The sequence below is a fragment of the Rhinatrema bivittatum genome, chromosome 3 (genome assembly GCF_901001135.1).
Source record: "Rhinatrema bivittatum chromosome 3, aRhiBiv1.1, whole genome shotgun sequence".
Lineage (NCBI taxonomy): Eukaryota > Metazoa > Chordata > Amphibia > Gymnophiona > Rhinatrematidae > Rhinatrema > Rhinatrema bivittatum.
In genome coordinates, this window is record NC_042617.1 from 507,464,873 (window position 1) to 507,486,743 (window position 21,871).

The 21,871-nt window shown below is 42.6% G+C and overlaps 1 protein-coding gene across 6 annotated transcripts in view; it reads right to left on the reverse strand.

Annotated features, from left to right (window-relative positions):
• The window catches only part of HMBOX1 (homeobox containing 1), a 434,799-nt gene that overhangs the window by 292,791 nt on the left and 120,137 nt on the right, over window positions 1-21,871 (reverse strand). For all 6 annotated transcript variants that reach the window (XM_029596166.1, XM_029596167.1, XM_029596165.1 and 3 more), the window contains exon 2: window positions 15,625-15,773. The gene's annotated coding sequence lies outside the window, so the exon portion shown is untranslated. The remainder of the gene's footprint in view (window positions 1-15,624; window positions 15,774-21,871) is intronic.

A 21,871-nucleotide genomic window follows, 5' to 3' on the forward strand; every position in this document is an offset into this window, starting at 1 on the left:
GCTCCCTCCAGTTAAGTCAAATTTTATAATGTTGTGATCATTTTGCCAAGTTGCTCCAACACTGTTACCTCTCACACCAAATCCTATGTTCCACTAAGGACTAGGTCTAAAATAGCTTTGCCTATTGTTGGTTCTTGTACCAGCTGCTCCATGAAGCAGTCATATCTTTCATCCAGGAACTTTACTTCTCTAGAATGTCCTGATGTAACATTCACCCAGTCTATACTGGGGTAAATGAAATCACCCATCATAACTGTGCTGCTGATTTTGTTAGCTTCCCTAATTCTTTTAGCATTTCGTTATCTGTTAGTTCATTCTGGCCAAGTGGACGATAATACATTCCCATTACTATTTTATTCCTTTTTCCACCTGGAAATTTTATCCATAAAGATTCAACATTGCATTTTGTTTCCTGCAGAACCTTTATTCTGCTTCACTCAATGCTCTCTTTAAAATATAGTGCCACCCCTTTATCAATTTGAGCCATCCTATTATCATTTAGATATAATTTGTACCCTGGTATCACAGTGTCTCATTGGTTATCCTTCTTCCACCAGGTCTCTGAAATGCCAATTATATCTACATCCAGTGCTATACACTCTAACTCTCCCATCTTATTTTTTAGACTTGTAGCATTTGTATAAATAATTTCAAAGTTTGTTTCTTGTTTGTGAAAGGACCAACAGCCTCTGCAGCACATGAATAGGGTCATTGCTACTGGGTTTGCAAACCATGCATTTGTATGGGGTAGCACACCCAGGAGGGCAGCAGCTACAATGGAAGGGGGCCCAGCAACCGGAGCAGCAAGAGGCCTATGCAGTCGCTGGTGGATCCCATCCCACTGGCAATGGAAGATTGCAGAGGCCCATGTGGCCGCCGGTGGACCCCATCCCACTGCTGTCGGAAGAATGGAAAGGCCCATATGACCACCAGTGGCAAAAGAAGGAAACGGGAGCTCATTATGTGGTACCTCCTTGTGTGCAGGCCGGCCCCATGGTACTCAACACTAGCGGTGCTAGCACTTTCTGTATGCTCATCTCACAATGCACAAGATGAGTATACAGAAAGTGCTAGCACCATGAGTGTTGAGTCCGTGGGGGTGGCCTGCACATGAGGAGGAGCTGCAGGAAGGATTCTTACAGCTTTGCAAAGAATCCTGCTCTCCCTCAAGGAATGAAGCACCGGGTGGCAGTATCAGCAGGAAGAGAGAACCGTGAACCCTGCCTGATAGAGGTTGTGTACGTGTGTGAATGGAAGCCTGCCTGGGGGGAATGGGTGTGTATGTGTTTGTGAATGGGAACCTACCCGGGGGGGGGGGGGGGGTTGTTTGTGTGTGTGTTTGTGTGAATGGGAACCTGCCTAGGATGAATAGTTGTACATTGGAGCCTGCTTGGGATAGTTGAGTGAGTTGGTTGGGAATGAAAGCATTCCTGTGATGGATGGATAGGTGGGTGGGTGGGTTAGTTGGTTGTTTGTCATTGGGAGCCTGCCTGGGATGGCGAATTGGGTTGGTCATGAATAACAGCCTGCCTGGGATGGATGGATAGGTTGGTGGGTAGATTAGTTGGTTGGTTATAAATGGGAACTTGCCTTGGATGGATGAGCGAATGGGAGCCTGCCTGAGGTGGGAGCATGGCTGGGTGTGAATGGGAGCCTGTCTGCGGGGGGGGGGGGATGGGTGTGAATGAGAGCCTGTCTTGGGAGGGGATTTGTGTAAAACTTTTGCCACCCCCACACTAATGCACAACAAGCTCAAAGTGACTGGAAATCAAAAACGTTTTCAGGTATGGGCAGCAGGGTATTTGTAAAAGCCTTTTACAGTATTTTTCCTTTCTTGTTTTAATTATTGGGTGTTTGATGTGTCTGCTATTTCAAAATATTTTATTGCTGTTTGGAAATTTTTAAAACTTTTTGTGTGAGTTCTTAATTATGGATGTTATTCTATTTATCATCTTTTTGGCAATATTCTTTTTATTTGTATGGTTTATTATGATTGATTTATACTTCTTGATTTCATTGTTTGATTTATGAGGACTGATGATGTTTCTGTTTTCCATTGCTTCAAAATATACAGAGTCTCGCTTGTTGGAGTTTCCAGTTCAGTTTCTGTCTACACATTTCTATTTATATTTTATGGTCCCCCTATTCTGTAATTGGTGAAGGTCTGTCTGTATTCTGTATGTGTAAGTGAGGTGAGGCATTCTGCTAGCATGTATAGTTTCTATGTAGGAATTTAGAGCAGACTGGTTTGTTCTGCTTTCCTAATAGAAGTTGTTTTAGGGCCTGGTGTAATATTTGCTTTTTCATAGATAGGGTTGTTCCTGTTTAAGACTTGCAGTAAATACTGTTTTGGTATGGGATTTTTACTATATTGTTGACATTCAGTTTACTGAAGGCTGGTCCAAGGGCCAAACCCACACCTAAGATGTGTTACGATAGGCCTAGAACAATATGGGTTCCAAGTGTCTTTTTTTGCAGGGTTTTCTGATTGGCACCACAGCAGTGCATGATTTTCTGTACAACAAACTGGTAGCAGCTATAAGGCCCAGCCAGCATCAATTGTATGTACTGGTAGGTGGGGAAGGAGCACTCTGAGATCTTTCCTTCACAAATTAGAAATTTTGGACCTGTGGAAGGGGTAAAATAGTTTGGGGAGTGTGTTAAGTTTCATAGTTTCAATTTCTGGAAGGAGCAAGGCTTTTTTTGGCAGTGAAAGAGAGCTTTGGACAAAGCATGTGTGTTGGTTATTGGGGAAAACAACAAACATTTTGTGTTAAAAAAACAGAATGGTGGGGGAAGGGAGGGCAGGGAAGCACATCAATTATTCGCACAGGGCAACAAAAATGCTAGCACCGACCCTGCACATGGACACAGGATAAGGTTGCAAGGGGTTTATTTTGAAATGTAAACAAATAGCTTGTGCCTTACAGCACTGCAGGTAATAGAAAGATATACTCCATGACAAAGGAAAAGGCTTGCATCTAATTCAAAAGGCACAGAACAGGTGATTCCTTCAGTGACAGTACAAACATAGTTTGAGTCAAGACTTTACAATACAATTCAGTAGAGATTTAACATTTCACATAAGCAAGAACTCAAGGTTGGTATGGCCACTGTGCCATCTAAATGCTGGGAAAACCTATGAGGAGTCCCAGCACTCCTTTTGAGTTCCCTAAGGACTAATCCGGATCCTCATGGGCAGAGCCCAATGGCAGGCTATCTTAAGGTGAATGTGCCTCTCTCTAAGCCAGAGTTTCCTAAACAGTGGGTCGGGACCCCAAATGGGGCCACAAAACCTTCATCTGAGGTCACAAGCCCCTCAAATGGCAGTGCTCTTCAGGGCCCAGAAACAGCAACATTAATAGTGGAAGGGAGCACAGGATCTGCAAACCAGCATGTAGACACAGGCCCTGCCCTTGCATGCATTTCTGTGGTAACAAGAAGCCCTGCATGAGGAGGGACCGGGGCAATGCAAAGCCTGTGAGTTTGAACTGGCTCATAGGCCCCTTGCCAAGGTTTATTACTAATGCTTAGGACCCGACAGGAGGAGAGGAAAAGGTTGAGTGTGCATGGGTCAGTGAAAATTGCCATGGTTCCTCTCACCTTACCCAGCACTGAAGTTATCCAAGAGAAAAATGTTGCCCCTTTCATCAACCTGCTCTCTCTTCTCACCAGTTTTTATTCACCTTTGGTCCAGGGCCCAATGAAAAATGCTGTTGGCCTTGGCTCAAGGGGATGTTTAGAGAAAGGGCTATTTGAGAGGGAGCAGATGCAGGAGGAGCTTGAGGGTTGGATTAGCTGATGAGGGATTTGCTATGGAGGCTGAGAGGAGGAAAGAGCTCGATGATGTAAGAAAGGGTCAGTTGCTGAGGCAGAGGTAGATTAAGGGGGGGTCTGCTGGAGGATAGGAGGTTAAGAGAGAAAGTCCTCTGGAGGGTGATGGTTGAAAGAGAGAGGATCATCTAAAGAGAATGGAGGTTGAGGGAGAGGATCAGCTGGAGTGTGGTGAAGTTGAGAATGATTATTAGAGAGGGACTACAGCCCAGCTAATTTGTTTTGGTCATCTTCTGGGGATCATATGAATTTTGAAGTGCTAAAATGGAGTCACATTGGTTAAAAGGTTGGGAAGCCCTGCTCTAAGCCTTCCCATAGCTCAGTACACAGCACACCGTCCCCGGTCCAAGACCAGAAAATACAACTTTTCCCCTGACAGAGCAGCCACAGGAGTAAGCAGTAAACGCTTTCCCTCATACTCTTGTTCCTGTCTTTTTCTGCACCCTATTGGTTAGTGCTTTTGTGCAGATGGCCAATATGCTGCAGGAACAGAAGTACAGGAGAAAAAAGCACTTCCTCCTGAAACTGCTTTCTTGGGCTGTGCGACTAATGCCATGACAATGTGAGCTTTATAGTAGCAGTGGGATCTGGAGAAGACAGGAACTCTCCCATTGAACTGGAGCAAGACCTACAAATCTGGAGACTTCCAGTCGGACCTGGAGTGTTCCAAGTTATCAGCAGTATATCAATGGAGAAGGCTGATCACACTGACCCTGGTTCAAACCCCAAAGTAGTTGGTTGAACTGTTTAGTTGGTATTTCTGTCATTACCCTTGACCTATAGCAAATATACTATACTCCCTGATACACCTGTTCAAGGGAGGCAAAGGACTGGACCCCTTCAACTTCATCTTTACAAGTTAAACACTTGAAAAGCAGTGAGATATGCAGCCCATTACATTACTGAACTTCTGAGGAAAAGCGTTTCTCTCTCCATGTTCACTAACTATAAGAATTATTAAATATGATGCCCCATGATTTCCTATCCACCGTATCCTGAAAAAAGATATAGTCACCTAGTTTCCTCCTAGTGGTCTGGATTCCTTTTTCTCTTTGTCCTATTTATTCTCTTTTTTTGTATTTTTATCCTTCTAATATCATAATTTAGTCTCATTTGTAATCTAATCTTTCCTCTGTCAATACTACCCTCTTCCTCTTTTTCTATTCTTGTAAATGTAATTTGCCTTGTCTTGCATGTTCTCCTCTGATTCTTTCAGCTTTTTTCTCCCCTCCCAAAATTCTTGCCCCTAGTCCTGTCTCTCTCATCATCTTTCTTCCACTTTATACATCTTTCCTTATTCTTCATTTCTCTGCTTCCTGGTTTGTTTGGTTTTTTTTTTTTTATTTCTTTCTTGTTCTTACCTTTCCCTAACCCTTACAAACAACCATGCCGCTCCAAATTCCCTCCCTGTGACCATACACCCCACTTCATTTCTTTCTCTTACCCTGCATCCTGCTTCTTTCCCAGCCAGGACTCTCAACAGGAAGGTTGGTAATCACATTTTACTATCTGGCATGAACTGTGCCCTCAGCTTTTTGGGGGATAGTCTGGGGCTGTAAGAGTGTGAAAGCAGCAGTACAAGGAACCTTGGCAACAAGAAAAAGCAGCATGGAGGTGAATGAAAGGCCTTGAGTATCTGCTCAAGAGTCAAACATTTCAGTCCAGACAAATTTTACTAAAATAACAGGCACTCAATGTCCCCCATTCTCCCTCTTTTGGCAATCGACCACTTAAAATGTACTTCATTTTTTCACATTTTAAGAAGTTTATTGCCAAAAGCAGATATACAAAAGCTGCCATGTACTTTTGAATGAGCAAATATTATCTCTGATTTTTTTCCAGAAATTCACCTTTTTTTTTTTTTTTGCATAATTATTGCAATTTTCAAAAGATGTGTGGAAATGCTCTTTTGAAAACCACTACTTTTACACACACAACTCCTTTGAAATTTCATTGAATTTTCAAAATGTTTTATGCATGTAAATGGGATTTTGAAAATTGCTGTTACTTTTACATGCATAAATGCTTTTTAAAATTACTTCCTTAAAGAACTGAAAATAGAAAACATATTTTGGAAACCTATCACAATTCAAATGATATCAAGCTTGCTGCACAGGAGGATAATGACTGAATCAGCAGGTAAATTACCCACCTACCCACTCCTCTGGTGATAATGATATCTCATATTTAAGATTTCCTTTCAAGTTCTGTACAGCAGGCCACTCCTCAACTTCTCTATAAATGATTTTGCAACAGAATTTTTTTACTAATCACATTACATAGTTTTTCCACATTTAGTCAGCATTAACTGTTTCTTTTCTTCCCCCTTTTCATCAAAAGTTTCTTGCTCTGCAAAATGTTTCAGGAGGGCTTGAAAAGTAATTTCCTTATTGCTAGAGTTACAGATTTATTCTAGAGATGCGTATAAATTTAAACAACCCTCTTTCATGACTGCATCTGGGGTGCTGTCATCCTTCATCCTGTTATTGTTTTTTGGGTTTTTTTCACAGTATGGGCTAACATTTTCTTCCCCCATTTTAGTAATATTATAAAACAGTCTGAGGACTGGAGGGGAGCAAATGTAATGCCAGTTTTCAAAAAGGGCTCCAAAGGTGACCCTAGTAACTACAGACCGGCGAGTCTGACATCAGGTAAAATGGTGGAAGCTAGTGCTAAGAACAAAATTACCTGTCAGCAGGTAATGGAAAGCGCCAGCACAGATTTAGCAAAAGGAACTTTTGCCTGACCCAGCATAGCATATCTATGTTTTTATGTAACCTGTACAGTAAGACCTGAATATCCATTGATTTCAATAAACCTACCAGCTCACCAGCACTATTTCCCTTAACTCTTACTGTGGCACACAAGTTTCTATGCTTACACATTTATAGATGCATTCGGAGCCGTCATTAGGCTATAGCAGAGCCTTAGTGAAGCAGGGTCTGCTGGTGTATTCTTTTTGCTCTTTCTCCCCCATCTGGTTCGCTCTCTTGCTTATAGTTGTTCTCTCTCCTGCTCTCTGCTTTTGGGCTTACTGTACAAATACTACAGTTATCAATAACAAGCCGATGGTACAGTGCGAGAGGCCACATGGATAGGCAGGAAGTACTTCTCTCCCATGTTGCTGGTCCAGTTTCCTCACACAGTCTACTGATTGGAGCACTCATACCATCAGCCAATAAGCAATGGGAGGAGGCAGGCGCAGAAGAAGCATAGGAGAGAAGATTTTTTTCTCTGCCTCTGCATAGGCACTCTCTGTCTTGCCAAGCTGGTGGCATTCAATGCTTCACTTCTCCTAAGAACATAAGACATAAGAACATAAGAAAATGCCATACTGGGTCAGACCAAGGGTCCATCAAGCCCAGCATCCTGTTTCCAACAGTGGCCAATCCAGGCCATAAGAACCTGGCAAGTACCCAAAAACTAAGTCTATTCCATGTAACCATTGCTAATGGCAGTGGCTATTCTCTAAGTGAACTTAATAGCAGGTAATGGACGGCTAGAGGTGGGTGAAACAGAAAATTTGATAGGTGAACAGAATCAAGCCAAGGAGTCTGGGGCATGTCTCTAACAGCCAAACATGAACTGATCCAAATTCATTAGTGCAGAAAATATAGCAGGTCATCCTTGCCAAAATTAAAATAAACCATTTTTCAATCTTTGTGTGTCTGTGACTTGATTTTTCATCTATTCCTGGGTGGTTCTTTTGCTTTTTTTCTATTCAAGTTCCATTTCTCTCACTTCATTCCTTTTCTTTTCCCGACTGTTCTAATTTTCCTATTTTACTTTGTGTTAGCTTTTTATTTGATGCTCTCTCTTGTTCCTTCACTTCTGTAGGACTCTATCCACTACCTGTTACTCCATCTTTTTACCTCTCTCACGTCCCTCTCTGCCCACTTTTCCTTTCTTCTCCTCTTTCCCCCACAAGCTGCTTCCTTTTCTCTCCTCTTATTCCCTCTCAAGCTTCCTTCCCACTACTCTCCCAAAGCACTAGCCTAAAGTCAGCTGTGACTATCTTCTAACTGTTGCTATCTTTCTTTTTTTAAATAAAGCTACTTAAACATGGGAAAACTCTAGAACGACGTAGTTAGTGCCATGCCCTTTGACCTGCAATGGATGACAACTGTACAATAAGGGGTAGATTTTATAAATTTGCGCAAGCGCGAACAAAAGTACGCTGGATTTTATAAGATACGCGCGTAGCCGTGCATATCTTATAAAATCCGGGGTCGACGCGCGCAAGGGGGCGCACATTTGTGCAACTTGCGCGTGCCGAGTCCGGCGCGCGTTGCCTGTTCCCTCCGAGGCCGCTCCGAAATCAGAGCAGCCTCGGAGGGAACTTTCCTTCGTCCTCCCCCCACCTTCCCCTCCCTTCCCCTCCCTTCCCCTACCTAACCCACCCCCCAAGCCCTATCTAAACCCCCACTACCTTTGTTGCCAGATTTACCCGGCTTTCAGCAGGCATAAATCTGTGAGCACCAGCGGGCTGCTTGCGCGCCATCATCCGACCCGGGGGCTGGTCCGGAGGCCTCGACCAAGCCCCCGGGCTGGCCCCTCAGTCCCGCCCTGAACCGCCCCCTGACCCCAGTCCCGCCCCCGGACACACCCCCTCCCCGCCCCTTTTACGAAGCCCCGGGACTTATGCGCGTCCCGAGGCTGTGTTCAGAGTAGTTAAATCACAAGCAGATTGTGATAAATTGCAGGAAGACCTTGTGAGACTGGAAAATTGGGCAACCAAATGGCAGATGAAATTTAATGTGGATAAGTGCAAGGTGATGCATATAGGGAAAAATAACCCATGCTATAATTACACAATGTTGGGTTCCATATTAGGTGCTACAACCCAAGAAAGAGATCTAGGCGTCATAGTGGAAAACACATTGAAATCGTCAGTTCAGTGTGCTGCGGCAGTCAAAAAAGCAAACAGAATGTTGGGGAATTATTAGAAAGGGAATGGTGAATAAAATGGAAAATGTCATAATGCCTCTGTATCGCTCCATGGTGAGACCGCACCTTGAATACTGTGTACAATTCTGGTCGCCACATCTCAAAAAAGATATAATTGCGATGGAGAAGGTACAGAGAAGGGCTACCAAAATGATAAGGGGAATGGAACAGCTCCCCTATGAGGAAAGACTAAAGAGGTTAGGACTTTTCAGCTTGGAGAAGAGACGGCTGAGGGGGGATATGATAGAGTTGTTTAAAATTATGAGAGGTCTAGAACGGGTAGATGTGAATCGGTTATTTACTCTTTCGGATAGTAGAAAGACTAGGGGGCACTCCATGTAGTTAGCATGGGGCACATTTAAAACTAATCAGAGAAAGTTCTTTTTTACTCAACGCACAATTAAACTCTGGAATTTGTTGCCAGAGGATGTGGTTAGTGCAGTTAGTATAGCGGTGTTTAAAAACGGATTGGATAAGTTCTTGGAGGAGAAGTCCATTACCTGCTATTAAGTTCACTTAGAGAATAGCCACTGCCGTTAGCAATGGTAACATGGAATAGACTTAGTTTTTGGGTACTTGCCAGGTTCTTATGGCCTGGAGTGGCCACTGTTGAAAACAGGATGCTGGGCTTGATGGACCCTTGGTCTGACCCAGTATGGCATTTTCTTATGTTCTAACCTTTCAGTAAGGGCTGGTACAATATTATGTTTTAGATAAGACCCTGATTGATTTTTAATGAGAAAGTGTCTTGTGCCTAAAAATCAGGGGTTGAGTGGGTGGGAAAGACAGACACTAGAATTAACTATCTCTGGCTTGCTTATTACTTCAGACACACACAAACTCTAAAGAATATATCCCTTAATTTCACCTTTCACCAAACTTTTATAAGCCCAAAAATTTCTGAAAACTATACTTACCAATCCTCTTAAACCACGGTTAAATTAATTTTCACTCAGTCAAAGGAAGGATTTGAGATTCGCGCGCCATATGGCGCGCGCTTCCGGTCCTCCTCTACTGCAAACCATGCGGGGCCTCTGGAAGCTGGGGTGTGGAAATCAATCCCTGGATCGCTTGCGATGACCTCTGGACTCTTCTCCCGGGGAATGCTGGGAGCAGTATGCAGCTGAGCCTTCCAGTCCTCCTCTACTGAAAACCGTGCGGGGCCTCTGGAAGCTGGGGTGTGGAAATCAATCCCTGGATCGCTTGCGGTGACCTCTGGACTCCTCTCCCGGGGGATGCAGGGAGCAGTATGCAGCTGAGCCTTCCGGTCCTCCTCTACTGCAAACCGTGCGGGGCCTCTGGAAGCTGGGGCGTGGAAGTCAATCCCTGAATCGCTTGCAGTGACCTCTGGACTCCTCTTCCGGGGGATGCTGGGAGCAGTATGCAGATGAGCCTTCCGGTCCTCCTCTACTGCAAACCGTGCGGGGCCTCTGGAAGCTGGGGCGTGGAAGTCAATCCCTGGATCGCTTGCAGTGACCTCTGGACTCATCTCCCGGGGGATGCTGGGAGCAGTATGCAGATGAGCCTTCCGGTCCTCCTCTACTGAAAACCGTGCGGGGCCTCTGGAAGCTGGGCGTGGAAATCAATCCCTGGATCGCTTGCGGTGACCTCTGGACTCCTCTCCCGGGGGATGCAGGGAGCAGTATGCAGCTGAGCCTTCCGGTCCTCCTCTACTGCAAACCGTGCGGGGCCTCTGGAAGCTGGGGCGTGGAAGTCAATCCCTGGATCGCTTGCAGTGACCTCTGGACTCCTCTCCCGGGGGATGCTGGGAGCAGTATGCAGATGAGCCTTCCGGTCCTCCTCTACTGCAAACCGTGTGGGGGCCTCTGGAAGCTGGGGCGTGGAAGTCAATCCCTGAATCGCTTGCGGTGACCTCTGGACTCCTCTCCCGGAGGATGCTGGGAGCAGTATGCAAATGAGCCTTCCGGTCCTCCTCTACTCACTTATATTTGTTTCTACATTTTATAATATGTAATATGTAATAGTAATCTATGCAATATAATCTGCAGTTCACCCTTTTGTTTCGCCCCTCCCATTACTGTTCAATGTTCAATTTTGTGCCCTGTTCATTGTTCTCTGTAAAGCGTGTTAGCTGCATTTTATGTTCTCTGTGAACCGATGAGATGTTCCCAACGTGCATCAGTATATAAAAGCCTTTAAATAAATAAATAAATAAAATAGGATAAAGCATAAGCGCTGGCAAGTTAAATGTAAGTCATGGATAAGACAGGCAAAGAATGAATTTGAAAAGATGTTGGCTGTAGAGGCAAAACCTCACAGTAAAAACTTAATATATCTGAAGCAGAAAGCCTGTGAGGACATCAGTTGGCCGTTGGATGATCGAGGGGTTAAAGGGGCACTTAGAGAAGATAAGGCCATCATGGAAAAATTAAATAATTTCTTTGCTTCAGTGTTTACTGAAGAGAATGTTGCGGAGATACCCATTCCGAAGAAGATTTTCATGGTTAATGATTCAGATGGACTGAACCAAATCACAGTGAACCTAGAAGATGTGGTAGGCCTGATTGACAAACTGAAGAGTAGTAAATCACCTGGACTGGATGGTATATACCCCAAGGTTCTGAAGGAACTCAAAAATGAAATTTCAGATCTATTAGTTAAAATTTGTAACCTATCATTAAAATCATTCACTGTACCTGAAGACTGGAGAGCGACTAATATAACCCCATTATTTAAAAAGGGCTCCAGGGGCAATCCGGGAAATTACAGACCAGTTAGCCTGACTTCAGTGCCAGGAAAAATAGTGGAAGGTGTTCTAAAGATCAAAATTACATAGTATATAGAAAGATATGTTTTAATGGAACGAAGTCAGCATGGCTTTACTCAAGGCAAGTCTTGCCTCACAAATCTTCTTCATTTTTTTTGAAGGGGTTAATAAACATGTTGATAAGGGTTAACTGGTAGATGCAGTGTATTTGGATTTTCAAAAGGCATTTGACAAAGTTCCTCATAAGAGGCTTCTAAGAAAAGAAAAAAGTCATGGGAAAGGTGGCGATGTCCTTTTGTGGATTACAAACTGGACAGGAAACAGAGATTAGGATTAAATGGGCAATTTTCTCAGTGGAAAAGGGTAAACAATGAAGTACCTCAAGGATCTGTATTAGGACCCGTGCTTTTCAATATATTTATAAATGATCTGGAAAGGAATACGAGTGAAGTAATCATATCTGCAGATGATACAAAATTATTCAGAGTAGTTTAATCACAAGCAGATTGTGATAAACTGCAGGAGGATCTTGTGAGACTGGAAAATTGGGAAGCCAAATGGCAGATGAAATTTAATCTGGATAAGTGCAAAGTGATGCATATAAGGAAATATAACCCATGCTATAGTTACACAATGTTAGGTTCCATATTAGGAGCTACCACCCAGGAAAGAGATCTAGGTGTCATAGTGGATAATACATTGAAATCATTGGCTCAGTGTGCTGTGGCAGTCAAAAAAGCAAACAGAATGTTAGGAATTATTAGGAAGGGAATGGTGAATAAAATGGAAAATGTCATAATGCCTCTGTATCAGTCCATGGTAAGACCGCACCTTGAAAACTTGTACAATTCTGGTCGCCGCATCTCAAAAAAGATATAGCTGCAATGGAGAAAGTACAGAGAAGGGTGACCAAAATGATAAAGGGGATGGAACAGCCCCCCTGTGAGGAAAGACTAAAAAAGTTAGGGCTGTTCAGCTTGGAGAAGAGACGGCTGAGGGTGGATATGATAGATGTCTTTAAAATCATGAGAGGACTAGAATGGGTAAATGTGACTCGGTTATTTATTCTTTTGGATAATAGAAGGACTAGAGGGCACTCCATGATGTTAGTTTGTAGTACATTTAAAACTAATTGGAGAAAGTTCTTTTTCACTCGACGCACAATTAAACTCTGGAATTTGTTGCCAGGGGATGTGGTTAGTGCAATTAGTTTAAGTGGTTTTAAAAAAGGTTGGGATAAGTTCTTGGAGGAAAAGTCCACAACCTGCTATTAATCAAGGTGACTTAGAAAATAGCCACTGCTATTACTAGCATCAGTAGCATGGTTTATACTTAGTTTTTGGGTACTTGCCAGGTACTTGTAGCCTGGATTCGCCACTGTTGGAAACAGGATGCTGGGTTTGATGGACCCTTGGTCTGACCCAGTATGTCAATTTCTTATGTTCTTATGATTAAGATGACTAGTATAGTGGGGTTTATAACAGGGTTGGATAAGTTCCTGGAGGAAAAGTCCATACAACATTAGTAGACTAAAAAGGCTATTGCTATCCCTGGAGTGAGCAACAGGAATTAGATCTACTTTATGCGATCTACCAGGTAGTTACGACTTGTATTGGCCACATCTTGGAGACAGTATGCTAGGCTTGGTGGACCTTTATCTGAGCCAGCATGGCAAGTCTTATGTTCAGAATCAGAGGGCATCTTCACAGAGGACATATGAGCATTTTCTTCTCTGTGTGTTTATATAGAACATGGCCACTTGGTTATGGATTAAGATTCTATATCCTGAGAACAGGTGAGAGAAAGCCCTTACTGCATAACAAACGGTACATAGGTTGAGAAGGGTGATTTGCAGATGGCTCTCTACTAGAGATCTACATCGCACCAGTGTATACTCCTCAATTCCTGGTGGAGGGATCGGTAGACAGGGTACTTGATGCGCTGGGATGTGGAATGAGAGAACTACATTTAGAACCTCTTGGTTCATTCACACTGAAGGATGTTAACTTGGGAGTTACAGATATTTGGTGGGCTAGTGGCTGAGAAAAAGGATCCCATTGATATCAGAGCGCCGACTGAAGACCCGCATGTGCAGAGAAGCCAGAGGAACCACATCCACTGCTGCAGCCATGGGGCTGAGAAGAAAGAGAACCAATCTTGCTAGCTCCCAGTCCTGCTGTAGTAGGGGCCTTACCAGGCCCAACAATACTCAGTTCTTTTAATAGGGAGCAACACTCTATCTTGAAACAAGTCTATCAATGCCCCTATAAATTAAATCTTTTGAAACAGGACCAGATTGCTTTTGTAAAAAATCACCAGAAACCCCAGGGACTGGAGAAGCTGGATGGTTATCATAAGGGACTCCATAGGGAAGGATCCATCACTAACCATTTGTCCAGGTAAGAGAAAACAGACTCTCTGCCAATGCTGATACAGCCATGGCTGCTAGACACTTCATGAATGCTCTCAGGGCAACAGAGAGATCAAAAAGGAGCACTTTGGACTGGTAGTGCACTTCCTTCTCCACAAACCTGAGGAACCTCCAATGACCAGGGTGACTGGATATTTGCGCATAAGTGTGTTTCAGATCCAGAGCGCACATTGAATCCCTCAGTTGAATGAAGGGAAGGATAGTCTTGAAACTACTCCAAGCCAAAACAGACTGGTACCATTCTCCATCTCTCCCCTTGCCCCCTCCTTGGTATGGCTTACTGTTAAATGAAGGCCTCCTCCTCTTCCTCTCTCCTCACCTGGACCTTAATCCCTTAGTCATCCCCTGTCTGGCACCAAGATCATGGTATGCTGTGATCCCAAGTGCTTCCAATGTTGCTCAAACAGCAATGTTGTAAGCATAAACTACTAGTACTGTTCTCAGAGATTCTTCTGATAGCTATGCTAGTACCGTACACGCTTCTAATGTTGCTGAGAAATATTGAAAGTGCTTCGAATCGCAGTGTACTGCAGTCCCGGTGCTAGACTGGGATTAACTATACAGCTGGATGGATGGAAGAATTAGGATTGGGAAGTGAGGAGAGGAGGGGTCCTTCATTTAAGAGTAAGCATTACTGGGGAGGGGTGAATGCCAGTGCCAACCCATGAAACTGATTTTCCAGTTTATCTGGCTAACTTTAGCCGGATAAATGATCTGTCCTATAGTTTTTTCAATATTGGCGTCGATGTTTACATAAAATATTATTTCTGTGCATAAACGTTGTCCTCAAATTATGCTCCTAAAAGTTATGTGCACTAAACAAGTTAGGAGCATAAGTTGATTCATAAAAGTTGTGTACGCAAAACATACATCATGTTTTATATACACAAAAACTGTCCAGGTTCAGTTCCATAGACTAACACTAGACACAGAAACTTTATTCCATTTCTGACTAGGAGTTAAATTTCCAGCATTAAGAAAATATGACTTAAGCACCTCTCTGCACTGGGGAGTAATAGCTAATGCCTTGATTAACTTGATTTGCATGGAGGAGTGCTAATCCATGTGCATATTTTACTTAGGGTTGCATGTACGTCTTTGTATATATGACTCCTTGCTACATTGGGACAGTACAATTCTATGCACAAAAATTTGCCCAGAACTGTACAGTGATGTGCACACAGCCTAGGGCACCTTATTGCACTGGGATCTTTATAAGGCTAATGAATGTGAAACTGTTCCTCAGGCAATGTGCTTAATTTTACTGTTTTATTTTTATAGCCTGGGATAAGGGGAAGGTTGAATGCTACTATCTGTTTTGCTTCTTGTTTTTTCGTGTACATGTTTAACAACTTGCAATACTTGTGAAAGGTGACACGTTGACAAGCTTGAAACTGACATCCTTTACTGGCACAATAGGTAGAGGATGTGTAGAAAAGTGAGCTTTCTCCAGTTCACTGCTAATCTGCCTCAACTTTGTTTTGGAGGGGTGAAAGGGGAAAACATGTAACATGCTCGTTCAGTCCTAGATCTCTCCACTGAGACTGCCAATTGGTGGCAGCTAGGACGCTAGGTTTAGCAATGTGAATACCTGGCTAATGGGAGTGGGCCTAAATCCGCGAATTGTTTCACACACACCAAGAGAGGCATCAGATGCCAGAAACAACAATCAGTCCTTACTGACCTGAGCCAGATTCACATTCGGAGAAGCAAAAGCTGTGTATCCCTGCGTCAAATCACTGAGCTGTTCCCCAAGCTGAAGTCATCCGATTCTGTCCAAAAATGGAATAAAAAACGGAAATTCCATGGCCAGACCACGGGTTTTCAGGTATGCTGAGGAAAAACAGGAAAAAAAGAAGACATATGGAAAAACCATTCTAAAACCAGGGGTTTGTTCAAATTATTGGGAAGCTTGAATAGTGTAGTGGATCACAACCATTTTCTGTTTGGACCCATTTAAAAGCTATGACAAGGCTCGACTTCAATCTTCTGGGTCACATTTAGATACAAACTTGTCAAACATTATACCAGAAGAGCAGAGCAGGTTAAACTTGTACATCATTCATGTTTTTCCAGAGAAGAACAATGGGGATATTAGCATACAGCCCTCTCAGAATATCTGTTCTACTTACAGTAATGCCATTTCAGGAACTGCTGTTAATCTTTGGCTCTTTCAACCTCAGAACAAAGGCCACACTAGCACACCCTGAAGACCACTGAACCAGCTGTAAATGCATTATTTATCAATACTCTGTAAAATCCATGACTAACCTAGTAAATTAGTAACTAAAAAAACAAACTTGGTAAACAGTTTTCCAGAAATGAAATAAAATTGTTGTAAAATTGTTTCCAAGATGCTGCTGCGTTTATTAGCACTATACAGAAATTATAGGTGACTCTTCCCATAGCTGCCACGCTCCATTGCTTTAAAGGACAATTCTGTATACAAAAGGAACATTTCATTTTTATGTTACTGCTTTGTATGTTTTGAATTCTTTAAAACAAACTGAGCTCCACCAATGGAAAGGGAATACAAGCTGGGAGTAGGGATGGCCCCACAGTTCAGGCTGTCGTGTTGTGCCCTGTGGAGTAGCAGCAGACACGAAAGTAGCCCTGGTTTCTGCTGGGGCCTACTGGAAATAGGCACTCAGGTCTACAGAGAGGGAAGCTGGCAGCTGAACTTAAAGAGCAGTACTGAGGGACTGCCTTAGAAGAGATCTCCCTCAAGCCCTTAGGGCTATTAAGGATTCCCAGTGCTTCCAGGGCAAGTCATCTGGGCTGGAGGATTTAGAAAGCATAAAAAGGGGAAAAACGGGTGTTCTCCAGGCAGTGTCTTTACTGCCTCCATTTTACCTGCTTGCTTTGGGTAGAATAGAAATGGGTATAGCAATTTCAGAGGGAATGTGTTTAGTAAGAATTTTTAAAAGCATTTACATGCAGAAAACATGGTTGTGTGGGCTTATGGGCTTTTCAGAATTGCTGGGGGGGAGGGGGGAGGGGCAGAGGGGTTGTGTGCATAAAAGTACATGTGTAAGCGATTTCATGTGTACTTTTACATGCACAGCATGGGGGGGGGAGTTGGGATGAGGGATAGCAGTTACATGCCTACTTTTGAAGTTCAAATGTACAGTATGTGCATAAATCTACCTGCACACATTTACCTCTGCTGAATAGCAGATATATATATATGTGAAGGTCTGCTGGATAGCAGATATATATACGTATAGGTCTGTGTAGTTTTGGATAAAACCTGTGCGTACTTTGTACATGTAAACTATCCCTCCGAGGACTGCTGAAAATTACACAGCCCAAGTGTAGGTAATTTTTAGAACTGCCTAATCTAAACTACAGGAAACATGTGGAAGCTTTGCTATTTTCTGCAGCTTTTTTGATAAGGATCACAGACTGCTATTTTTACTTAACTATGAGTTAGGACAAAGCAAGCTGCTGGAAGAGCCACTGTGGGGTAGGTAGGACAGAAAAATTAGGAGTACAGATGGTGGTATGTTCTGGCTTGGATGGTTATATGCTTGGTTGTATACCACTTTTATGGATGTATGGGGGTTGGTAAGATCAGGGGTAGCCCACTCCAGTCCTCAAGAGCCACAGATAATTCTGATTTCCAAAATGAATATGCATGAGAGAGATTTGCATACACTCCACTGCAAGCAAATCTCTCTCATGCATATTCATTGTGGATATCCTGAAAACCAGACCTGTTTGTGACTCTTGAGGACCAGCTTTGGCCGTGATTTCATACTTGGGTTCCCTGGATATACCATTTTTATGTTTTGGAATATAATTTGTTTTATATTATATATTCTTGCCCCAGTCCTCCAGGAAGTGGGGAGTTATAAATATAAATAAATCTAAGGGAATTTCAGGGCACTTTAGCATAACATAATTTCATGTAGGGATACAATTAGTTAATCCATTACCTTTTCGTTCTATTTTATATAGGGAGTATGTTATAGAAGAACCAAATGTGTTTTCGGTTTGCTGCTTTATCTACTCAATAGCCCATGTATTTGGGTAATCAGATCTGGGTTCACTCAGTCATGGTTCTGAGAAACAGAGTTGCCATTGCATACCATAGACTTGTGATCCTACCTTGACCTGTTTTAAACAACTTTGAGATGTCAAGTACCCTTGCCTGAGATGATTTTACTGGTTTGCTTTAAGCAGTTGTTCCTTCACATGAACTAGCTGGAACATAGTGTGTCATCTTAACCCTTGGTGCCAACACGGCAGCATGAAAACTGCTAAAAAAAATTTCAAAATAATACAAAAGTCCAATTTTATCATTTACATCGGGTGAGTGTTCTAGTGTGTCTGGTGCATGATGAGGAAAGCCATCTATTAAACTATCATAGAACGTAATCCCCAGGAATGTCAGCTGGCACCCTCATCCCTGCTAGCTGACAGGAAATATTTTAAAAACAGCAGCTCAACCTGCTTCCTGCTTCTATTTTAAGACATCTAAGTAGGCCAGGTGGTGCTGGCTACCTCCAACCAAGATCCTTAAATAACAGCAATACATAATTAATCTTCAATTGTCTATACTGATTTTCCATTTCCAGTTACAAGAAATGAAAAACAATCTAGTATAATGGATTCCTCTTGTATTCAGGCATCCATGCCCTCGGAGCATTAAAAATACACATGCACCCAAAATATAGGTATATAGTGGCATGTATTACCAATTATTTAAAAAGTGCTGGGCAGCTGAAGAAATGGCTGGGAAAAATATACGAGAAGCAGTAGCAGGTATACAGGGCAGAAAGAACTACTGAAACTGCTGCTGTTTTCCTGCATTAAACCAAAATATGGATACCAACTAAATATAACATAACACCTGATGCTTGCTCTTATGTAATTCAATAACTCCATTATATAGATCCTTTCTCAATTTTGACTCCCCATTATTTCATTTATTTTATTAAAGGTATTACTAGCTTAGCAAAAAAAGACACTGAGTTCCAGAAAATTCTTAATATATAACCAAATTGATACATATAACATGTAAACATTATTACCAACCTATGACAAGTTTCCATAATCTAAAACAGATTGAGGCTGACACAACATTAGTTATCCGGATAAGTAGCAATTTATCCGGCTAAGTGATGGCCGCTGAATATCCGATTACATTCAGCGGCCGCCACTTAGCTGGATAAGTCACTGGATACCCAATGGGTGGGCACTAGAAAGATTGGGGTGGCACTACTTATCTGGCTAATTTAGGGGGTCATTTTCTATCCCTATCGCACGCGAAAAGGGACTTTTCGCGTGTGATAGTTAGATAGGGGCAGCGCTGGGACCGGAAGAGGAGTAGTCGGGGCGGATGCCGCGGAAACTTCGCTGGTGGCGATAAGGTAAGACCCGTTATCGCCGCCAGGAGCGCGCCAAATAGCGCCACCTTTCATGCTGGCGCTATTGGGTGCCTGCCTTGTACTCCTGGGGGAATTCTGCGTAACTACAGGGCACAGAATTCCTCTCCTGCACAGAATTTTCTTTTTTTTGCAGAGAATTTTAAGATGCTCTGGAATTCTCCACATCTTTGTTTGCTTCATCTTCTTTTTTTTTTTTTTTTAATAATTGAAATGTTCTATTGAGGCACTGTTGAGGCAGCAGCAATAGAAAATGGAGTCACAATCCAAACTCAAAAACACAATCAAAAATGAAAAATATTTTAAGAGAAAGACTGGGAACATATCTGTGTGGTTGCTCAGGTGATGAAAGTCTGAGGGGCTCACAAGGCAGCATATGTGCCCCTCGCATGCTCAGCAAGACGTTACTGAGCTCTGAGAGCTGGAACCATGTCAGCGCCAATGGATAACGTAACCCATGCATTATGGCTGATTTGTTCCTGCTTGCTGACTGAGAAGTCCCGAGTACAGGACCCACGCACTACATACTCCAGGTTCAGCCCCACAGACTGACACTAATTCCAGACACTTTAATCCACCACTGACCAGGAGAAAAATTTCCAGCATAAAAAAAAACAAAACTTAAAAGCTTACACACCTCTCTGCACTGGGGAATAATAGCTAATGCCTTGATTAATATGAGATTTGCATGGAGGCAAGCTAATTTTTGGCCACAAATTTTACTCATGCACATTTGTTGTTCACTAAGCTCCATGCTACCTCGGGAGTACTTGTGCACAAAAATATGCACAAAACCATGCATTGACCTGTACGCACAGCCATATGCACCTTATTACAATGGCCTTTAAGTAATGAGGAAGTGAGAGTAAAGCTGGAGATCAAGTAAGATCTGTGATACTGCAACAGGAAGGGAAAAAGAAGCAGACTAGACAAGCCTCACAGTCTTTATCTGACATCATATTCGGTGTCTCAATGGACCACTCAGACATGCAGTGTCAAATCTCATTCACTGCTGGTGTGACCTGACTCAGTAACTTGCAGCTGGGCAATTAAATCCCCTGATCTACATCTTGCTGTATACATTTCCAGTACTCCTCTTCCAAAGCACTACTATTTTCTAGCATTCCTAAAATACTTCCTTGCCCAGTTCTTATCTTTTTTGATTGTATACCCAAATCTTTTTGCACTAGTCTGCAACATAAGCTGTATGTTTTTGGTTTTTTTTAGGACCATGTCCTCTGTTTTTAAAAATCTCTCTCCTAAAGTCTAAGCTTCATTTTTGTGTGGTGTATTCTTATTTTTCATCTATTAGTCTGAAACCTGCAAGGAGTCCTGATAAGGAACAACACGATAGCACCTTAATTTTCTTAAAAGTCATGACAGGAGTGTTTAGGCAGAAAGAGCTTTCACAAACCCGTAAATATCACTATCTTCTCAGAAAAGAGAAAAGAATAGAGCAGAATTAAAAATAAGGAACAATGATTTTGTTTAACTGCCAACTGCTTTAAATAATTATTTTATTGCCACTGTTACGAATTGTAGCTCGGTGCCATCTTGCAGAACAGTTCTATCATGTCTCCCTGGTACTAGGTGGACTGAGCACAGTAAATATGAAAGATTCACTGGCAGCTTTAAAGCAGTTTGACAGAAGAGACTGGGCTGGCTCGGTGCCATGAGGAAGTGCCCAGTCTGATCCCAGAGTCGAGTTGTCCGCTCCTTGAATCAGCTAGGGCTGGGAATGCTGCAAAGGCAGTATTCACACCCTCAGGGTGGCAGAGTCTCTAGCTATGTCAATGTTCAAAAACTCCTAGTGGACAGATTTAGGGGCCATGCGTGCAGGATTCTGGAGGGAGCTCTGGTACATGGACTTGCAAAGGGATATAGAACAGAGGGAAAAATCCCTGGGTAGTTGCAAGTTACAGTTTTATGGTGCCGAGATCCCAGCACTGATTCCACTTGAGATAGAGACTCAAAGGAGCAGGAGGAAACTACAGAATCAAATAAACTCAGTAAAGATTAAATTAAAAAAATGCAGATATTAAAAAATTACAATTATGTGAGCTGTTCTTTAAGCTAGAAGCAGCCCCAGGACACCTCAATGCTTTTGAAAAGCAGTGAGATACCAAAGTATCTCAGTACCAATCATGCATGCCCCTTCTCCAACTGACACATGCCATGCTTCCCATCTACCCAGGTCACTCTTTTAATTTGATTTAAAAGTACATCTTGTAAAGAAATAAGAACATGTTTCCAGAAATAGAACAAAAATGTTCACTTTCCACTCTTACACATAAAGAAGAAAAAAAGAAATCAGTATCAAGGGTCACTTTTTTTTTTTTTTGACCTGCTCAGTTGAGTAAGTTTCTGGAAGATCATGAGGTTCCTAGTTTAGCTGGGGCGCATCCTTAGAAGCGTTTGGATCTCATATTGTAATAGAACTCATGCCTATACAGTGCCTTGCAAAAAAAAAGTCTTCACTCCATTTCACTTTCTGCTGTCTAAAAAATACAAATCAAAATGCATTAAAGAAGGAGTTTGTTT